The sequence below is a fragment of the Delphinapterus leucas genome, chromosome 12 (genome assembly GCF_059928025.1).
Source record: "Delphinapterus leucas isolate spDelLeu-1000000601 "Yukka" chromosome 12, BTC_Dleu_Yukka2, whole genome shotgun sequence".
Taxonomy (NCBI): domain Eukaryota; kingdom Metazoa; phylum Chordata; class Mammalia; order Artiodactyla; family Monodontidae; genus Delphinapterus; species Delphinapterus leucas.
Window position 1 is genome coordinate 87446408 of NC_143140.1, and position 14262 is coordinate 87460669.

Here is a 14262-nt window from a genome sequence, read left to right on the forward strand (position 1 = left end):
CGAGCGCGTCAGCAGCTCGGGCCGCGGCAGAGCGCGAGGCGAGGGTGCCGGGGGTCGCGACCCCAGTACGGAGCCAGCGGGCGTCAACGGACGGGACGCGGGTCCCCGGGGGCGCGAGGGCGCGAGGCTGGCTGGGGAGGCGCCTGCCAGCCGCGCCGGGTCACGTGGCGCGATCACGTGGCGCACAGCCGGGCCCAGCGGCAGCGGCGGCGGCGGCGGCGGCGGCGGCCGAGGGAGGCGGAGACTCCGCGGAGACACTAGGGGAGGCGGCGGCGGAGGCGGCGGCGGCGGCGGCGGCGGCGGCGGCGGCGGCGGCGTGGGGCTGCTGGAGGCGGAGGCAGAGAGGCGCGGAGGAGCGCGGGGCCGCCGCCACCGGCGCCCGAAGGTGAGGCGGGAGCTGGGCTCTTGTCACCGCCGTCCCGGCCCGGGCGCTGCCGCCCTCCCGTGGAGGAGGTGGCGGGCCCGACCGCCGGGCGGAGCGCCCTCCGGAGCCGGGCCGGGCGCCTGTCCCCTCGGGGCGGGCGCTCGGGCCCCCAGCCCCGGCCAGGCCCCTCTGCCCGGCGCGGGCGGGGGTGCGTCGGGCGGCCCCCGGCCGGGGCTTGGGCGGGGGGGCGGCGGGCGGCCCCCTCGGGTGGGCTTTCCCGAGGGCGCGGTGGGGAGACGGTGGCCGACACCCGGCTCCGGGCGGCGCTTGCTGCCGTTTAGCGGTTTTAGTCTTTTGTTTCAGTGTCTAAGAAAATGGGGCGATAGAGGAGCTTGGTGTGCGCGCGCGCGCGTGAGTGTATGTGTGTCTGTGTGTAAATCAGGAGGCGTTTGGCTTGGAGCCATTTTTTTTTTCTTAATTGTGGAGACAGAAAACGCCTTAATTGTGGAGACAGAAAACCACTTTAATTGTGGAGACAGAAAAAACGGTTTCCCGGGGGAAACTGTGCTCCTCCTCTTCCTCCCCGGCGGCTGGATGGAGTGGATTTCCCTCCCGGCCTCTGCCCACCTTCTCGTTCTCCAGGCTGTCCCCCTCCCGCCTGGCCTTCCTGCCGCCCCACCTCCGTGTTACCCCCGAGCGAGCGGGGTGTCTGCACAGCGGCCCGGTCACCTGTCGTGGCAGCTGCATGGAAATGCTGGCGCTTCTGCTGTTTGGTCTGTGCTGTTTCCTCTGGCAAATCACGGGGATTCCGCTCAGAATGCCAACCCTTCCTCTTTTCTCTCTGCTTAAAAACAAAGTGCATGATGCTGCGTCTGAAGTTTGACCGGCTCGGGCAATTAGTAGGGAGAGGTGTCTACTTTTTCTTGTCACACCACTTTCAGGTTGGAAAGGTGAGGTTCATCTAACTTTGTGGAAGGAAATAAGGGTGACACGGTTCTGTCGGGGATGGATGTGACTTATCTGCTAAATTGCCATGGTGATCAGAAAGTCTTCTAACACTTCTCCCCTGGTGGACAGTCAGCTCCCCTTACAGGGAGCTCTGCCCTGGATTTCTCTATTTGGCGATTGTCCTCCTCTTTGTATTTTGCAGTAGTTTAGCAGCACCTTAAGGATACCCAGTCGGCAGATTCTTAAAAAAGCACAGGGAAAATAATTCATTTCTAAAGTTTTGAAGAATGTAAAAAAACATTTGGGAGTCCCTTTCTTTGTGCCTCTCTGTGTCTCAGGTTTGCATTTCTTGGAGCTTAGTTCTTGCAGGCAAGGCCACAGGGGATGGTGCTATGGTCCTGGAGGATGCTCATCCCCAGGCCCTGCAGCACTGATTGCTGGGATTTGGGGTTGTGATGGATGGAAAGTGACAGGGCTCCTTGCACATAGCCACGCTGCGAACCAGAGGCAACTGCCTGGACTCCTGGAGATCTGGTGGGGCGGTTTGGAAGCTGATCTCAACATTGTACAATGATAGCCACGCTGAGATTGGGAGGAACTCAGCCGTCCCTTTCTATTTCTTGATAGTTTACTGTTGTGGAAATGAGTATATGAATAAATTGTGAAGAGCTAAATCTAGTGTTTAAGCATAGGACTTAATTTGTGTGAGAGAGTTGCTAGAGGATGTGAATTTCTTTGGAGAATTTTAAGTGCTCTATTTTAGTAAGGGCTGTGAAAGTAGCAGTGTTTTCCTGTGATGGGGGGAGGTGTTGTTGACCTCTAGAGTTGGAAGTATGTAGTACTGAGTTAGAGGGATCATATAGGGAAAGTTTTTTTAACACAGTGAAGCTTTATGATGTGGGAGAAGAATAGAAAGCCCAAGTTAACTTCCTGTGCCCGAGAAATAGTAATGTATTTACTACTGTTTATTTTAAAACCAACTTTTCATTTAGAAAAGATGTGTGTATCATATTGAACTTTCTAGTTTTCATATGGAGCTATATGAGTGGTAGTTTGATTATTTACATTTTCCCCACCAAAACCCTGCATGGAAAAAAACTTTTTTAAGCCATAAGAGGATATGTGGTTCATGAAACCTGTTTTATATTGAACCATCCAACATTGATGCTGAGATCCCCAGTGATGAAAGAAGAATAAAGAGACAGCAGCCTTCCTTCAGTGCTTTCCATGTGCAGGGCTAAGCTAGGACATTGTTCTTCATCTGTTTCACTGCATTTACAGTATCAGTGATCTCTTTCCTGTTCTCTTCTGTGGATGGAGAAAGATTGAAGATAGATTGAGTGACCCAACTATGCATGTGATTCATCAAATGCATTAAAAAATTGAGTAAGGGCTTCTCTGGTGGCGCAGTGGTTGAGAGTCCGCCTGTTGATGCAGGGGACACGGGTTTGTGCCCCGGTCTGGGAAGATCCCACATGCCGTGGAGCGGCTGGGCCCATGAGCCACGGCCGCTGAGCCTGCGTGTCTGGAGTCAGTGCTCCGCAACGGGAGAGGCCACAACAGTGAGAGGCCCGCAAATGGCAAAAAAAAAATTGAGTAAAACTTCTGTTATGAAATGTCTTGATTTAGTTATTGCATTGGTTTCTATTGGTTCCTACCCTGTGAAGTATTTTCAGTATTACCAAAAGCTTTTCCCAAATTGTACATCTGTCCTTAGTGAGACTGCAGGGAATATGTAATTGAAATGTCGAATTTCTTTTAGTTTGGTTGGGATAATGTTAATTTAGTCAACTAAATTTTAACATATTAAAATACTAAGTTTTTTATGATAAAATATACATAACGTAAAATTTACCGTGTTAACCATTTTTAAGTGTACAGTTCAGTGACATTAAGTACGTTCACATTGTTATGCAACCGTCACCACCATCCATCTCCAGAACCTTTTTTCATGTTCCTGAACTGAAACTTTGTATCCATTAAACAATAACTTCCCATTCTGTCCTCCTCCCCCCCACACACACTCCTGACCACCACCTTTCTGCTTTCTACTTTCTATCTCCATGAATTTGACTACTTTAGGTCCCTCATATAAGTGGGATCATACAGTATTTGTCCTTTTGTGACTGGGTTATTTCACTTTGCATGTGTTCATCCATGTTGTAGCATGTTTCAGAATTTGCTTCCTTTTTAAGGCTGAATAATATTCCATTGTATGTATACATTACATTTTGCTTATAAAGGTTCTAAATTTTAACATACTAAGTGTTAGCAACTGAGGTAATCTCATGATGATCAAGAGCTCTCACTGGAAATTATTTAACTATGATTTGTTTAATTAAAACAGAAAATCAAATTAGTTGTTTTAAAATTTTATTTAATTTTATTTTTTAATGCACAGTACCTTTTTAAAAATTTTATTTATTTTTTATACAGCAGGTTCTTTTTAGTTATCTATTTTATACATATCAGTGTATATATGTCAACCCCAGTCTCCCAATTCATCCCCTGCCCCCACCCGCCCCAACTTTACCCCCTTGGTGTCCATACGTTTGTTCTCTACATCTCTGTCTCTATTTCTGCCTTGCAAACTGGTTCATCTGTACCATTTTTCTAGCTTCCCATGTATGTCTTAATATACGATATTTGTTTTTCTCTTTCTGACTTACTTCACTCTGTATGACAGTCTCTAGATCCATCCACGTCTCAACAAATGACCCAATTTCGTTTCTTTTTATGGCTGAGTAATATTCCATTGTATATATGTACCACATCTTCTTTATCCATTCGTCTGTCGATGGGCATTTAGGTTGCTTCCATGTCCTGGCTGTTGTAAATAGTGCTGCAATGAACACTGGTGTGCATGTGTCTTTCTGAATTAAGGTTTTCTCTGGGTACATGCCCAGTAGTGGGATTGCTGGGTCATATGGTATCTCTATTTTTAGTTTTTTAAGGAACCTCCATACTGTTCTCCATAGTGGCTGTATCAGTTTACATTCCCACCAACAGAATGCACAGTACCTTTTAAAAATATGGGAACCATGGGGTTTGAAACTAATATGTGTGTTATATCCTTTCTGGGTCCTTTAATTTCCCTTCCACGTGGATGGTGACGTATGTACATCTTTCTGAAATTTGCAGCTGATGTCGTTGTCCTCAGCTAATGTTTTAATGGTGGTGTATTTTGCTGTATGGAAGAGCATGAAGGACTCACCCTGAGGTATACATACATTGTGTAGGAATGTTTGATTATTTCCCTTTATTTGCCACTCTCCAAAATCATGAGTTGGTTCCCTGCCATCTTCCAATGGTAATGGAGCTAGGGTCTTTTCTTTCCTTTTTTTTTTTTTTTCTTTTTGAGGATCTTTATGAACTTCTCTGTTTTAGCATATATGATGCGTCTCAGTCCATTTCAATTATTGTCCTTTTGATGCTCAAATTGCCATATCTTTGGGCAGATAGACTTATTCAGTTTGGCCTTGAGTCCTTATGACATAGCTCTAGTAGCCTGTAGTAGCTTCCTTGCTTTCTGGTGTGACAAGATGTTCCAGGCTCATCCTGTAGCCTTCCTGTTCTGGGTTTGGAATCAGAACAGACCATTTTTAAAAGAAAAATAAAAGAGAAAGTAAATGACCAATAAATATATTAAAATATTCAACTTTACTAGTAATTGAAGAAATGAAATTAAAAGCAAAGATAAGATACCATTTGTTATGAACCGAATGTCTCTCCCCCAAATTCTTATGTTGAAGCCCTATCCCCCAGTGTGTTGGTATTTGGAGATTGGGCCTTAGGGAGGTAATTAGGGGTAGGGTGGAGCCTTCATGATGGGATTAGTACCCTCATCAGAAGAGACAGACAACAGAGAGGTCTCCAACCCCTTCCAAAACACTTCCCTCCCCGCCCCTCACCACGCACAAAGAAGGGGTCATGTGAGCATATAGCTAGATGGCAACCACTTACAAGCCAAGATGAGAGGTCACAAAAGAAATCAGCCTTGTTGCCATCTTAATCTTGGAGTTTTCAGCCTCCAGAATGGTGAGAAATAAATTTCTGTTGTTTAAGCCACCCCAGACTGTGGTATTTTTTAATGGCAGCCTGAGCCAACTAAGACACCATATTTCAATGATTATATTGGCAATGTAATTTAAACTCAATTTAGACCTTACTAGATGTGAAACAATTTGGTAAAGCTTGATATAAAGTATTATGTTATTATGATTACTTTGGGTATCCATTCTCTTGGTAGTCTTAATATTTGGGCATTTCCTAATTTGGAGTGGGAATAAGGATGATAGTAATTCCCAGTGCTGGTGAAGATGAAGGGACATGTATACTCTTTGGTCTCAGTAGAGGTGTAAATTGATGCACTTATTCTAATCTTTTAAAAAAAATTTTTTAATTTGGCTGTGTTGGGTCTTCGTTGCTGCATGTGGGCTCTCTCTAGTTGCGGTGAGCAGGGACCACTCTTCATTGAGCCGTGCGGGACTCTCATTATGGTGGCCCCTCTTGCTGTGGAGCACGGGCTCCAGGTGCGCGGGTCTCAGTAGTTGCGGCCCGCGGGCCCTAGAGCGCGCGGGCTTCAGTAGTTGTGGCTCGCGGGCTCTAGGGCACAGGCTTAGCAGTTGTGGCTTGCAAGCTTAGTTGCTCCATGGCATGTGGGATCTTCCCGGAGCAGGGATAGAACCTGTGTCCCCTGCATTGGCAGGCAGATTCCTAACCACTACGCCACCAGGGAAGTCCAATGCACTTATTCTAAATAGCTACTATTATGTGTCAAAACGTAAAATTTGCATAACCTTTAACCCAGCAAGCCCACATTTAGGAACTTATCCTAAAAAATAGTAGGAAAAGTTAGCAAAGGTATATGTATACAGTAAAGAACTATTTACTGTATATGGTTATTTAGTAAATAACCTTAAGTAAGGAATTGATTAAATAGATTAGGGTACCTTCTTTGCATACAGCCATTGAAAATAATGATATAAATCTATATTAACCAATCTGGAAGGAGGCCCATTATATATTATTGAGTGAAAAAGAGAGGTTACAGAACTGTAGGCATAGCAATTACATATACTATAGGCATAGAAAATGCTGAACGACTAGGCTTTGCAGGCCAAGAATCAGACCTTTGAGGAGCTAGGCTTCAGGAACCGCCTAATGGGCAGTCTGTTTCGGGTGCCGTGGTCTTGAAGACAGCACCCACTGATTTCATTCTTGTGTTGAAAGATTTAGTTTTCCTGGGGAGAGACTATGATTGGCCTTGTTGGGTAATTTGCCCTTTGGCTCTGTGTGTGTGTGTGTGTGTGTGTGTGTGTGTGTAGGATTGCTCTCAGTTGACAGTCCCACAAAGATATAGAATGGAGGAATCACAAGGTGAGTTGGGGTGCTTTTAACTAAAGAAAGGGAAGACATTCCAGGAAGACAAGGCGATAGATGCCCACTACACATTCAGTTAAAATTAAATACATTCTTTGCTCATAAACATTGAATTAATTACTGCATCTCCATAAATTACTACAGACTCTGATAAACTTGGGCTTTCTTTTCCTTTTAACTTCTGTTTTGGGCATGTTAGGACCTATACCAGTGGGTCAACTCTATTTGATTTCTGGCTTTCATAGAAAATGGGTCAAAATTAAAATTTTGGATTATTCTTGGATTGCAAAAATTATGCTATTTTCCCTTTAAATGTGGTTAATTCAGAATCAAATATATTTCTCTGATGTCAGTAAGTAGAAGTAGAAGTCTTTGCGCTTATGTGGTGACAAGGATACCACCTTTGACAGAAAGTATTTTAAGCATAGAATGGAAAAGTAGTGTTTATGGAAAGCCTCCTAGTAATGGCGTAGGAGGCTGTAGAGTGTAGAAAATTATTCTGTAGGTGTGCAGAGGTGCTGTGCAGATAATACAGACTCACTTGAACATCTTTCTCACTGGTATTATTTCTAATCAAAAGCACAGTTAGAGTCAAAATGGATGTGAAAGAGCTTTGAGAAAGATAACACACACTACAACTTAAGATTTACAGTTTCTCACTTTTTAAAAATTGAAGACTTAATTTAGACCTTATTAATGGATGTGAAAGGATTTGGAAATGCATAATATAAGTTATTATGTTGTTACAGTTATTTCTGCTGTGTCTTTTTTTGGTAGTCTTAATACTTGGACATTTTCTCCCAGTTTGGAATGGGCATAGTAGAACCACTGGGTTATAGTTTTTCTTGTATCAGATCTGTTCGTGTCTGGTTAAGGCTAAGAAGTTGGCCTTTTTCGTGAATAATTTTTATGACAGTCTCAACCTTTCCTCTTAAGTCTCACCTGTTGATCCCAAGCTAGTTACTGTGTGGGACACTTGGTTCTACAGGCTCTTTGGTATCTACTTTCTAAAACTGTTGCTCAGTGTTTTCAAATTCTCCTTTGATAGAGACAAATATCACTGGGTTCAGAATTTTTTCATCCTAACGGAATGTTTCTTTGACCAGTTTCTTGCAATCAGCAAGGGAAGATTAGTTTAAATTTTGGAGGCAGTTACACCTGGTGTGTGTGTGTGTGTGTGTGTGTGTAATTTTCAGTCTCTGGCAAGAGAAATGAAGAGTCTTGTGTAGAACATACTTTGAGTACCATGTTGTTGGCCCCCTATGAACCTTTCCTTCATCTTTGGCTTTTAAGAGTATATGATACTGTCCTGGGGAAACACATGGCATTGTGTCAGAGTGCCAGAGGTCCTCCATGAGGACAGGCCGGTTAGTACTGGGACAGTTTTAATATTCCAGAAAAGCTGATCAGTAGTGACGACATCATGTGCTGAGAATATACAGGATTATCTTCACATGTAAATCAGTTTCTTAAGCTTCAGACAGCCCTCTTAGCCACAAACCAGATGGACAAATTCATCTCCAGTGGTTAGAATATCAAAACATGCGTGATAAGAAGTTAGCCTGATGCTGTGGATGAAAACCCTGGACACCAGAGCTGACATTTCAGGTGGCCATAGTTGCTGCTGTGTTAAATCATCAGGAAGTATATGTTTTAACATCTGTCATATTACACAAGAATGCCTTCAAAAAGTCATTCCTGGATTTAACTTACCTGAAAGAAAGAAGTTTAAGGAGGTTGGATCATGGGGACAGCTAGGTGGGTGAATGTGGCTAAACCCAGGTCACATTTTCCAGTGCCTACAAATAGTTGGAACCCTTTTTGTTTTTGTGCTTGCCGTCTTTTCCCAGGAAATGAGAAACCCAGTCTGTGTTTCCTGTGTAGGAAGTTAACTTTTCAGAATTTTCTGATATCTGAATGATGAAATAAATTCTGTAATATTTGAAATGCTTGGAATAAAATACAGCAACTCAGTAAAAGAAAGCTCACAGTTTGCTTATTTTATTCCAACAGTAGTAATTTTTAATACTATGACAGAGTGAGAATGAAAGTGGCACACACATTGTTCTGTCTCCTCACCCAGCTTTGATTTTGAGGGACTTGGGGATAAATTAAGTAGCGTGGGATCGGGGTCCCACCCACAATCCATCCGTCATAGCTAACTGGAGCATCACTTCCCAGCCTTTGTGGATTTATGGCGTCCTGTTTGTGTTTGATTTTGCATCTGCTTCCTCCTCACCATTCTTACAGCTACGACAGCCAGGTCTCTGTTATCAGTGGAGAGCAAAGTGCTGATATATGAAGTCCACAAGTTATCACCATAATTCAGTTTTATCTAATTATGTCAACCTTTAATTTTAACTAATCGGCACCAAATCTTTTCTGGGCCATTAACAAGCTGCACAATTACATTGCTGTATGGAATAGATTTATTTAAGGTTTTGATCAACTAATTAACGTTGTTTTGAAAAATTTCGTGATACAGTACGGTGAATAGGACTTGTACTTATGTGTATTTATGTGCAAGAAATGGGATAGAGAAACATTAAGTACCATTGTAGGTCCCTCCTAGGCTACAAATGCTTTTCTTCACAGAGGTATTCATAGGAGCAATAATGTTTATGAGGTGCTTTGACATCAGTCTCCTATGAATTTAATGTAATAAGTTTATTGTAAATAAGTAGAGAAGCCTCAGGATTAACCCATGGTTCAGAAATGGTGTATTGTTTTTAATTCTGAGAGCCTTGGGGTATCCCATTGTCTTCCCTTTCTTTGCTGCCTGTGCTTTGCAAACAGCAGTGATCTCTGCTGATTAATGGTCACAGAAATGGAATCTCCTTGGCCGTCCTTCACCTGTGTTCAGATGGTGAAGTTTTTCTCTTTCATGTGACATAGAAGGATGTGCGTGTATTTGACTTTGGGGAATTGAGCTATTTCTCTGGTGTATGTAAGACAGCTGAAACTTGTGGGAGAGAGGTAGGCACTGTCACGTGAACTATACCAATAATCACCGGAGGTCAATATAAGCCAGTTGCTTCAAACCTTTTACTAGATGGTTGATGACGAGCACAATTGGTTTAAGTTAAACCTCCTTTGGTGCTAATGACCAGTAAGGTGGACCCAAGGTGAGATGTCTGAGGAAGGAAGCCTGCTGCGGAGTCTGGAGTTATTCACAAATTAGATCATGAATGAGCTTCAAGAAATTAAGATTGGGTTTAATTCTATTCTTCGTTTTGTGTCTACTTGGCCTTAAGTACTTAGAGTTATTTTAAGACATGAACTACTATCTTGTAGCATAGGAAACTCCAGGTAAGTAGGGCAACAGTAAGTCTGCCTAAGGTTAATGGAAGAATGTAATCAACTGGGATGCAAACTTTTAGCTCCTGAATTTTTATCTAGTGGTTTTAATCATGGTCACAGTATTCTGTGTGAAAAGTATTTTATCTCTTGACTTCTGTATTGTTTTATGTATGGAACTTCAGTGTTCTTTTTGCTTAATTTTAATATAATATGACTAATATTAATTCTTAGTATAATTCTAACTGACATAAACTCTACATATATGGAGACACCTTGAAAGAAGTATATTCTTTCTTCAGATTCTCTGGTCCCCTTCTAAATTTAAAAGCACAGAAATAACAACAACCAAAAAGTTACTAAGATTGGTTGGCTCTAATATAAACTGCTGAGTTAGTTGTAACTGTATTTTATTTTAAGAAGGTGCTTTTTCTTTGAATAGGTGCGTCTCTCTAGAAATCCAGGTAAATGGGGCTCCAGGTGGGAGGCGACTGCCCACCTGTGGTGAGTGCTTTTCTGATTCCTTTTTTTCTGATTGGCTGGTGCTGAAATTTGAATCTGGTTTTGACCTGCGAGGTCTTCGCACACCTTAGTCTTTTCTCAGGATTCCCACTTCTGGTTGTGGTTTGACCTGTTTTCAGTATTGTGGGCACCAAGTAGGTAAGCTTGACATATTGCGCTCATAAAGAAGAAAAGAGTCCTAGATTCTAGAAGGAGACTTTGGTTAGGAGTGGTCCAACAAATTGAACAGGGTTAGCCGCTGTGGGGAAGGCTGCACTGAAGCTCTGCTTTCTCTAGCAGAGCCCCCAGGTGTGGGGGGCTGTCAGAGGCAGTGGGTGGAATGGGAAGAAACGTGGTTTAAAAGGACTGAATTCGAGTTTGGACATACAGATTTGATATGTGTGAAAGCAGTTGTAGCAGATGGAGTACCTAGGCATGTAGCCTTTTTTTAAAAATTATATGAAGTTTGCTGTGTTATGTATATCAACCCCTTTTCTCGCATGTATATTATAAATATTTTCCCAGTTTCTTGGTTGCCTTTCAACTCCAACTCTGTTCATGGCATATTTTATGTATAAAAGTTTAAACTTTCTATGTAGTCAAGTCTTTCAATTTTTTTCCCGTAGTTTCTACTCTGATGGTTTGCTTAGAAAGTCTTTTCCCATGCAGTGTGTTTTTCCCCTTCTTTTTTTTTTTTTCCTTTTTTAAGCAGACAGGTGTTTTAAACTTTTTAAAATAAGCTTCGTATCTTAGAATAGTTTTGGATTTACAGAAGGTACAAAGATACTCGGTACAGAGAGTTCCTCCGACCCAGCTTCCTCTAATGTTATCCTACAAAACTATAGAACATTTGTCAAGACTAAGAAATTAATATTGATACGTTGTCATTAACTAAACTCTAGACTTCCTTCTGATTGCACCAGTTTCACTGATGTCCTTCCTCAGGGCACTACATTGCATTAAATGGGGTGCGTTTTGAAGAGGCAGGACCACACATGGCAACGTGCTCTGGGGAGAAGCTGAGCTCGAGACACTGCACTGGTGTGGGACATGGCAGCTTTATGGTTTACAGAATTCTTTCATACATACACATGGTTTAGATGGAAAATATTCTTGATCATCGGTCTTGTTAGACACACCTGCCCCTTGGAAGCGTGTGTCTTGGGAGTGGCGCTGTTCTGCATGTGTGCGACCACAGGGAACTTGGGCAGAGAAATACCTCTCAAACTGTCCAGACTGCCAGTTGCTGCCTCCGTTTTCCCTGCATTGTAATTCCCTAACATGTCTTTGCTCTCACACTGTTACCTGGTTCTTCTGCCTGGACTGGAGTGGAAAATCATATGTTGTTGATTTTTAAGTCTCGGAGAGAAAGGCACCCTCATCGTGAGGAAGCGTTTTAAGTTCCTAGACATCAAAGTAAGCCCAGAATATCACTGTTTTCACCTTCTAGAATCCCAGTACTAGGCACGGCCAGTCTTCTAACTTTATTGTCCAAATGAAGGGTGACGTATCTAATGAGAAAAAAATGTGGTTGGCATAGGTGAACGCATATCTTACTCTTTAGATGGGTTTGAGACTCTCTGTGGCTCGCTTGCCCATCTCTACCCCACGGTAAGTGGAGACAGATGAATGAAGTAAGAGGTTGGGCGGGCAGGTGGGAAATTAGGTAGAACACAAGCCATGTTGGGTGGCTCCATGCCTACACTGCCTGATAGAAAAAGCATTAGCAGGGAGGCCTTAGATACCTCTGCACTTATTATCTATAGGCATCGCGACTCACACACGTTCACGTGAGTTGGGCTGAGCTGTCTCCTGGGTAACCACTGGCTTCTACTTGTGCATTCAAATCAGTCTCCCCTCTCCTAACTGAAAACACTTAGGTTTTCTTAGCCTTTTCTGACTTGTAAACCACCCCCCCCACCGCCTTTCGATTTAGAAGGCAGTGAGAATATGACTGCTGTGCATGCCTGAGGAGGAGGGAAAAAAAGTGAAGAGGACCCTGGGTTGGCTTTCTACAGACCCCTAAGACAGTTTCTATAGAGTTGTTCTGTTCCACCTCAACTCAGAGAGAATCGGTAGATCGTATTGGAAAGCCTCCAACCAAGTCACAAGTAAATCAATAGAAATATAATTTTTAAAGCAGAGATCCATTAGTAGATTATACCTGCTTCAGTTTGGCCAGCCAGAGACAACTTTTTTTTTTTTTGAGGAGTTTTTCTCGGTGGCTTGTGACTTTTTGCAAGTTTTAGTTATAATCATTGCTTTTATAAAGCCTTTTTCCACATCTACCGTTTTATCTGGTCTTCACAGTAACCTTGCACATTATGTCAAGCATGTATTTTTTTATTTTATGAGAAAGCTGAGGTTGGGGGTTTGCCCACGGTCACATAACTGTTAAGTAGACGTCTTGGGACCTAAGTCTGCACCTGCTGATCGAAAGTCCGCATCTCTTCTCTTACCCCCTCGTTTGCGCTGTGGCCTCCCGTCCAAGCTGCTGCTGCTGGTTTTATAGGTGCATGTGGGTGAAGCTAGTGGGGTTTATCTCTTGGCAACAACCAGCATGTATCCCAGATTGATAACTAGCCGACCCTGTTGAGTGCATTTCTAACATCCTTTCTTCCCTTCGTCATGGAATTGGGGTTTTGTTTAGATACCCTCCCCGTCTGCATGTGCTGTGGGGAAGGCGATCCATCCCCAGCACAGGGGTAAGTCCTGATCTGTTTCAGCCAGTCCTGCAGGTCCCACTCACCGTCAGTGACTGCTGGAGGGATAAGCAAGAGACCTGGTTCTGGTCTGCCAGAGGTTCTGGAGCACTTCTCAATCTTAAAATGACAACACTAGGAAAGATAGTCCTTTTCCTCTGAGTACAGTCCTGTCTGGATGTGGTGCCTGGAGTTGTTACAGCCGCATTTCTACGATCTGAACGTGAAGCTGGTGCAGGGGAGAGGACAGAGCCGAGAAAAGAGCAGCGAGAACTCCTCGGAGCCAACCACGCACCTGCCTTTGGACTTATGTGAAATACATTTCCCTATTGTTTAAGGCAACCTGAGTTGAGATTATCTGTTACTTGCACTGAAAGACATGCTAACTCATTCATTCATTCATACCACGAAGGAGAAATGCAGGGTATAAAGGTGGGATTTGATCTGGTCAGAAGGTCAGAGATGGTTTCCCTGAGGAAACGCAGAGGACTTGGTGAAAGAGATGCCTTTTCGCGCTGGGCCTTGTATCCCGTGTTTAAGGATTTTGGTCTTTATTGCAGGAGCAGAGCCACTGAAGGGTTTCATTACTGGAGAGTGGCAGGAGAACATGGAGCTGTAGTTAATTTAAGCTGCCTCTGCTAAAGAAAACCTTGGCTTAACATTCCAAAGAGTCCCGTTTGATTTGCTGAGCAGGCAAGGATCAGTCAGTGGTTAAGGCCCTGGTGATTGTCAGGTGTGTCCACAAAACATGAAAGAACATCTCTGCTTGGAATCTGGTGAAGTAAACAATCTACTTTTCCTTTTCTTCCTCCTTGCCAGTGTGTGTGTGTGTGTGTGTGTACACATATGTACATATCCATGCACAGAGGCAGCTTTCATGTTTTCTAATTTAGGCGTAATTTGTGAACAGTCTGTCGTTCTCTTAGTGTTTGATTATTTAAGTTAAAAAATTGCAGCTAAGAAATCTGTGTTGGAGTTATAAAAACAGGATAGATAGTTTCATTGTAAATAAAATTTTAAGGATATATTAATGTGGCTGAAATTGAACTTTTTAGCATCTCCAGAGGT

The 14262-nt window shown here is 43.2% G+C and overlaps 1 protein-coding gene across 2 annotated transcripts in view; it reads left to right on the plus strand.

Annotated features, from left to right (window-relative positions):
• The first annotated feature begins 271 nt into the window (after positions 1-271).
• TULP4 (TUB like protein 4) overlaps positions 272-14262 on the plus strand; it is a 228283-nt gene continuing 214292 nt past the window's right edge. For both annotated transcript variants that reach the window (XM_089922203.1, XM_022560335.3), the window contains exon 1: positions 272-385. The gene's annotated coding sequence lies outside the window, so the exon portion shown is untranslated. The remainder of the gene's footprint in view (positions 386-14262) is intronic.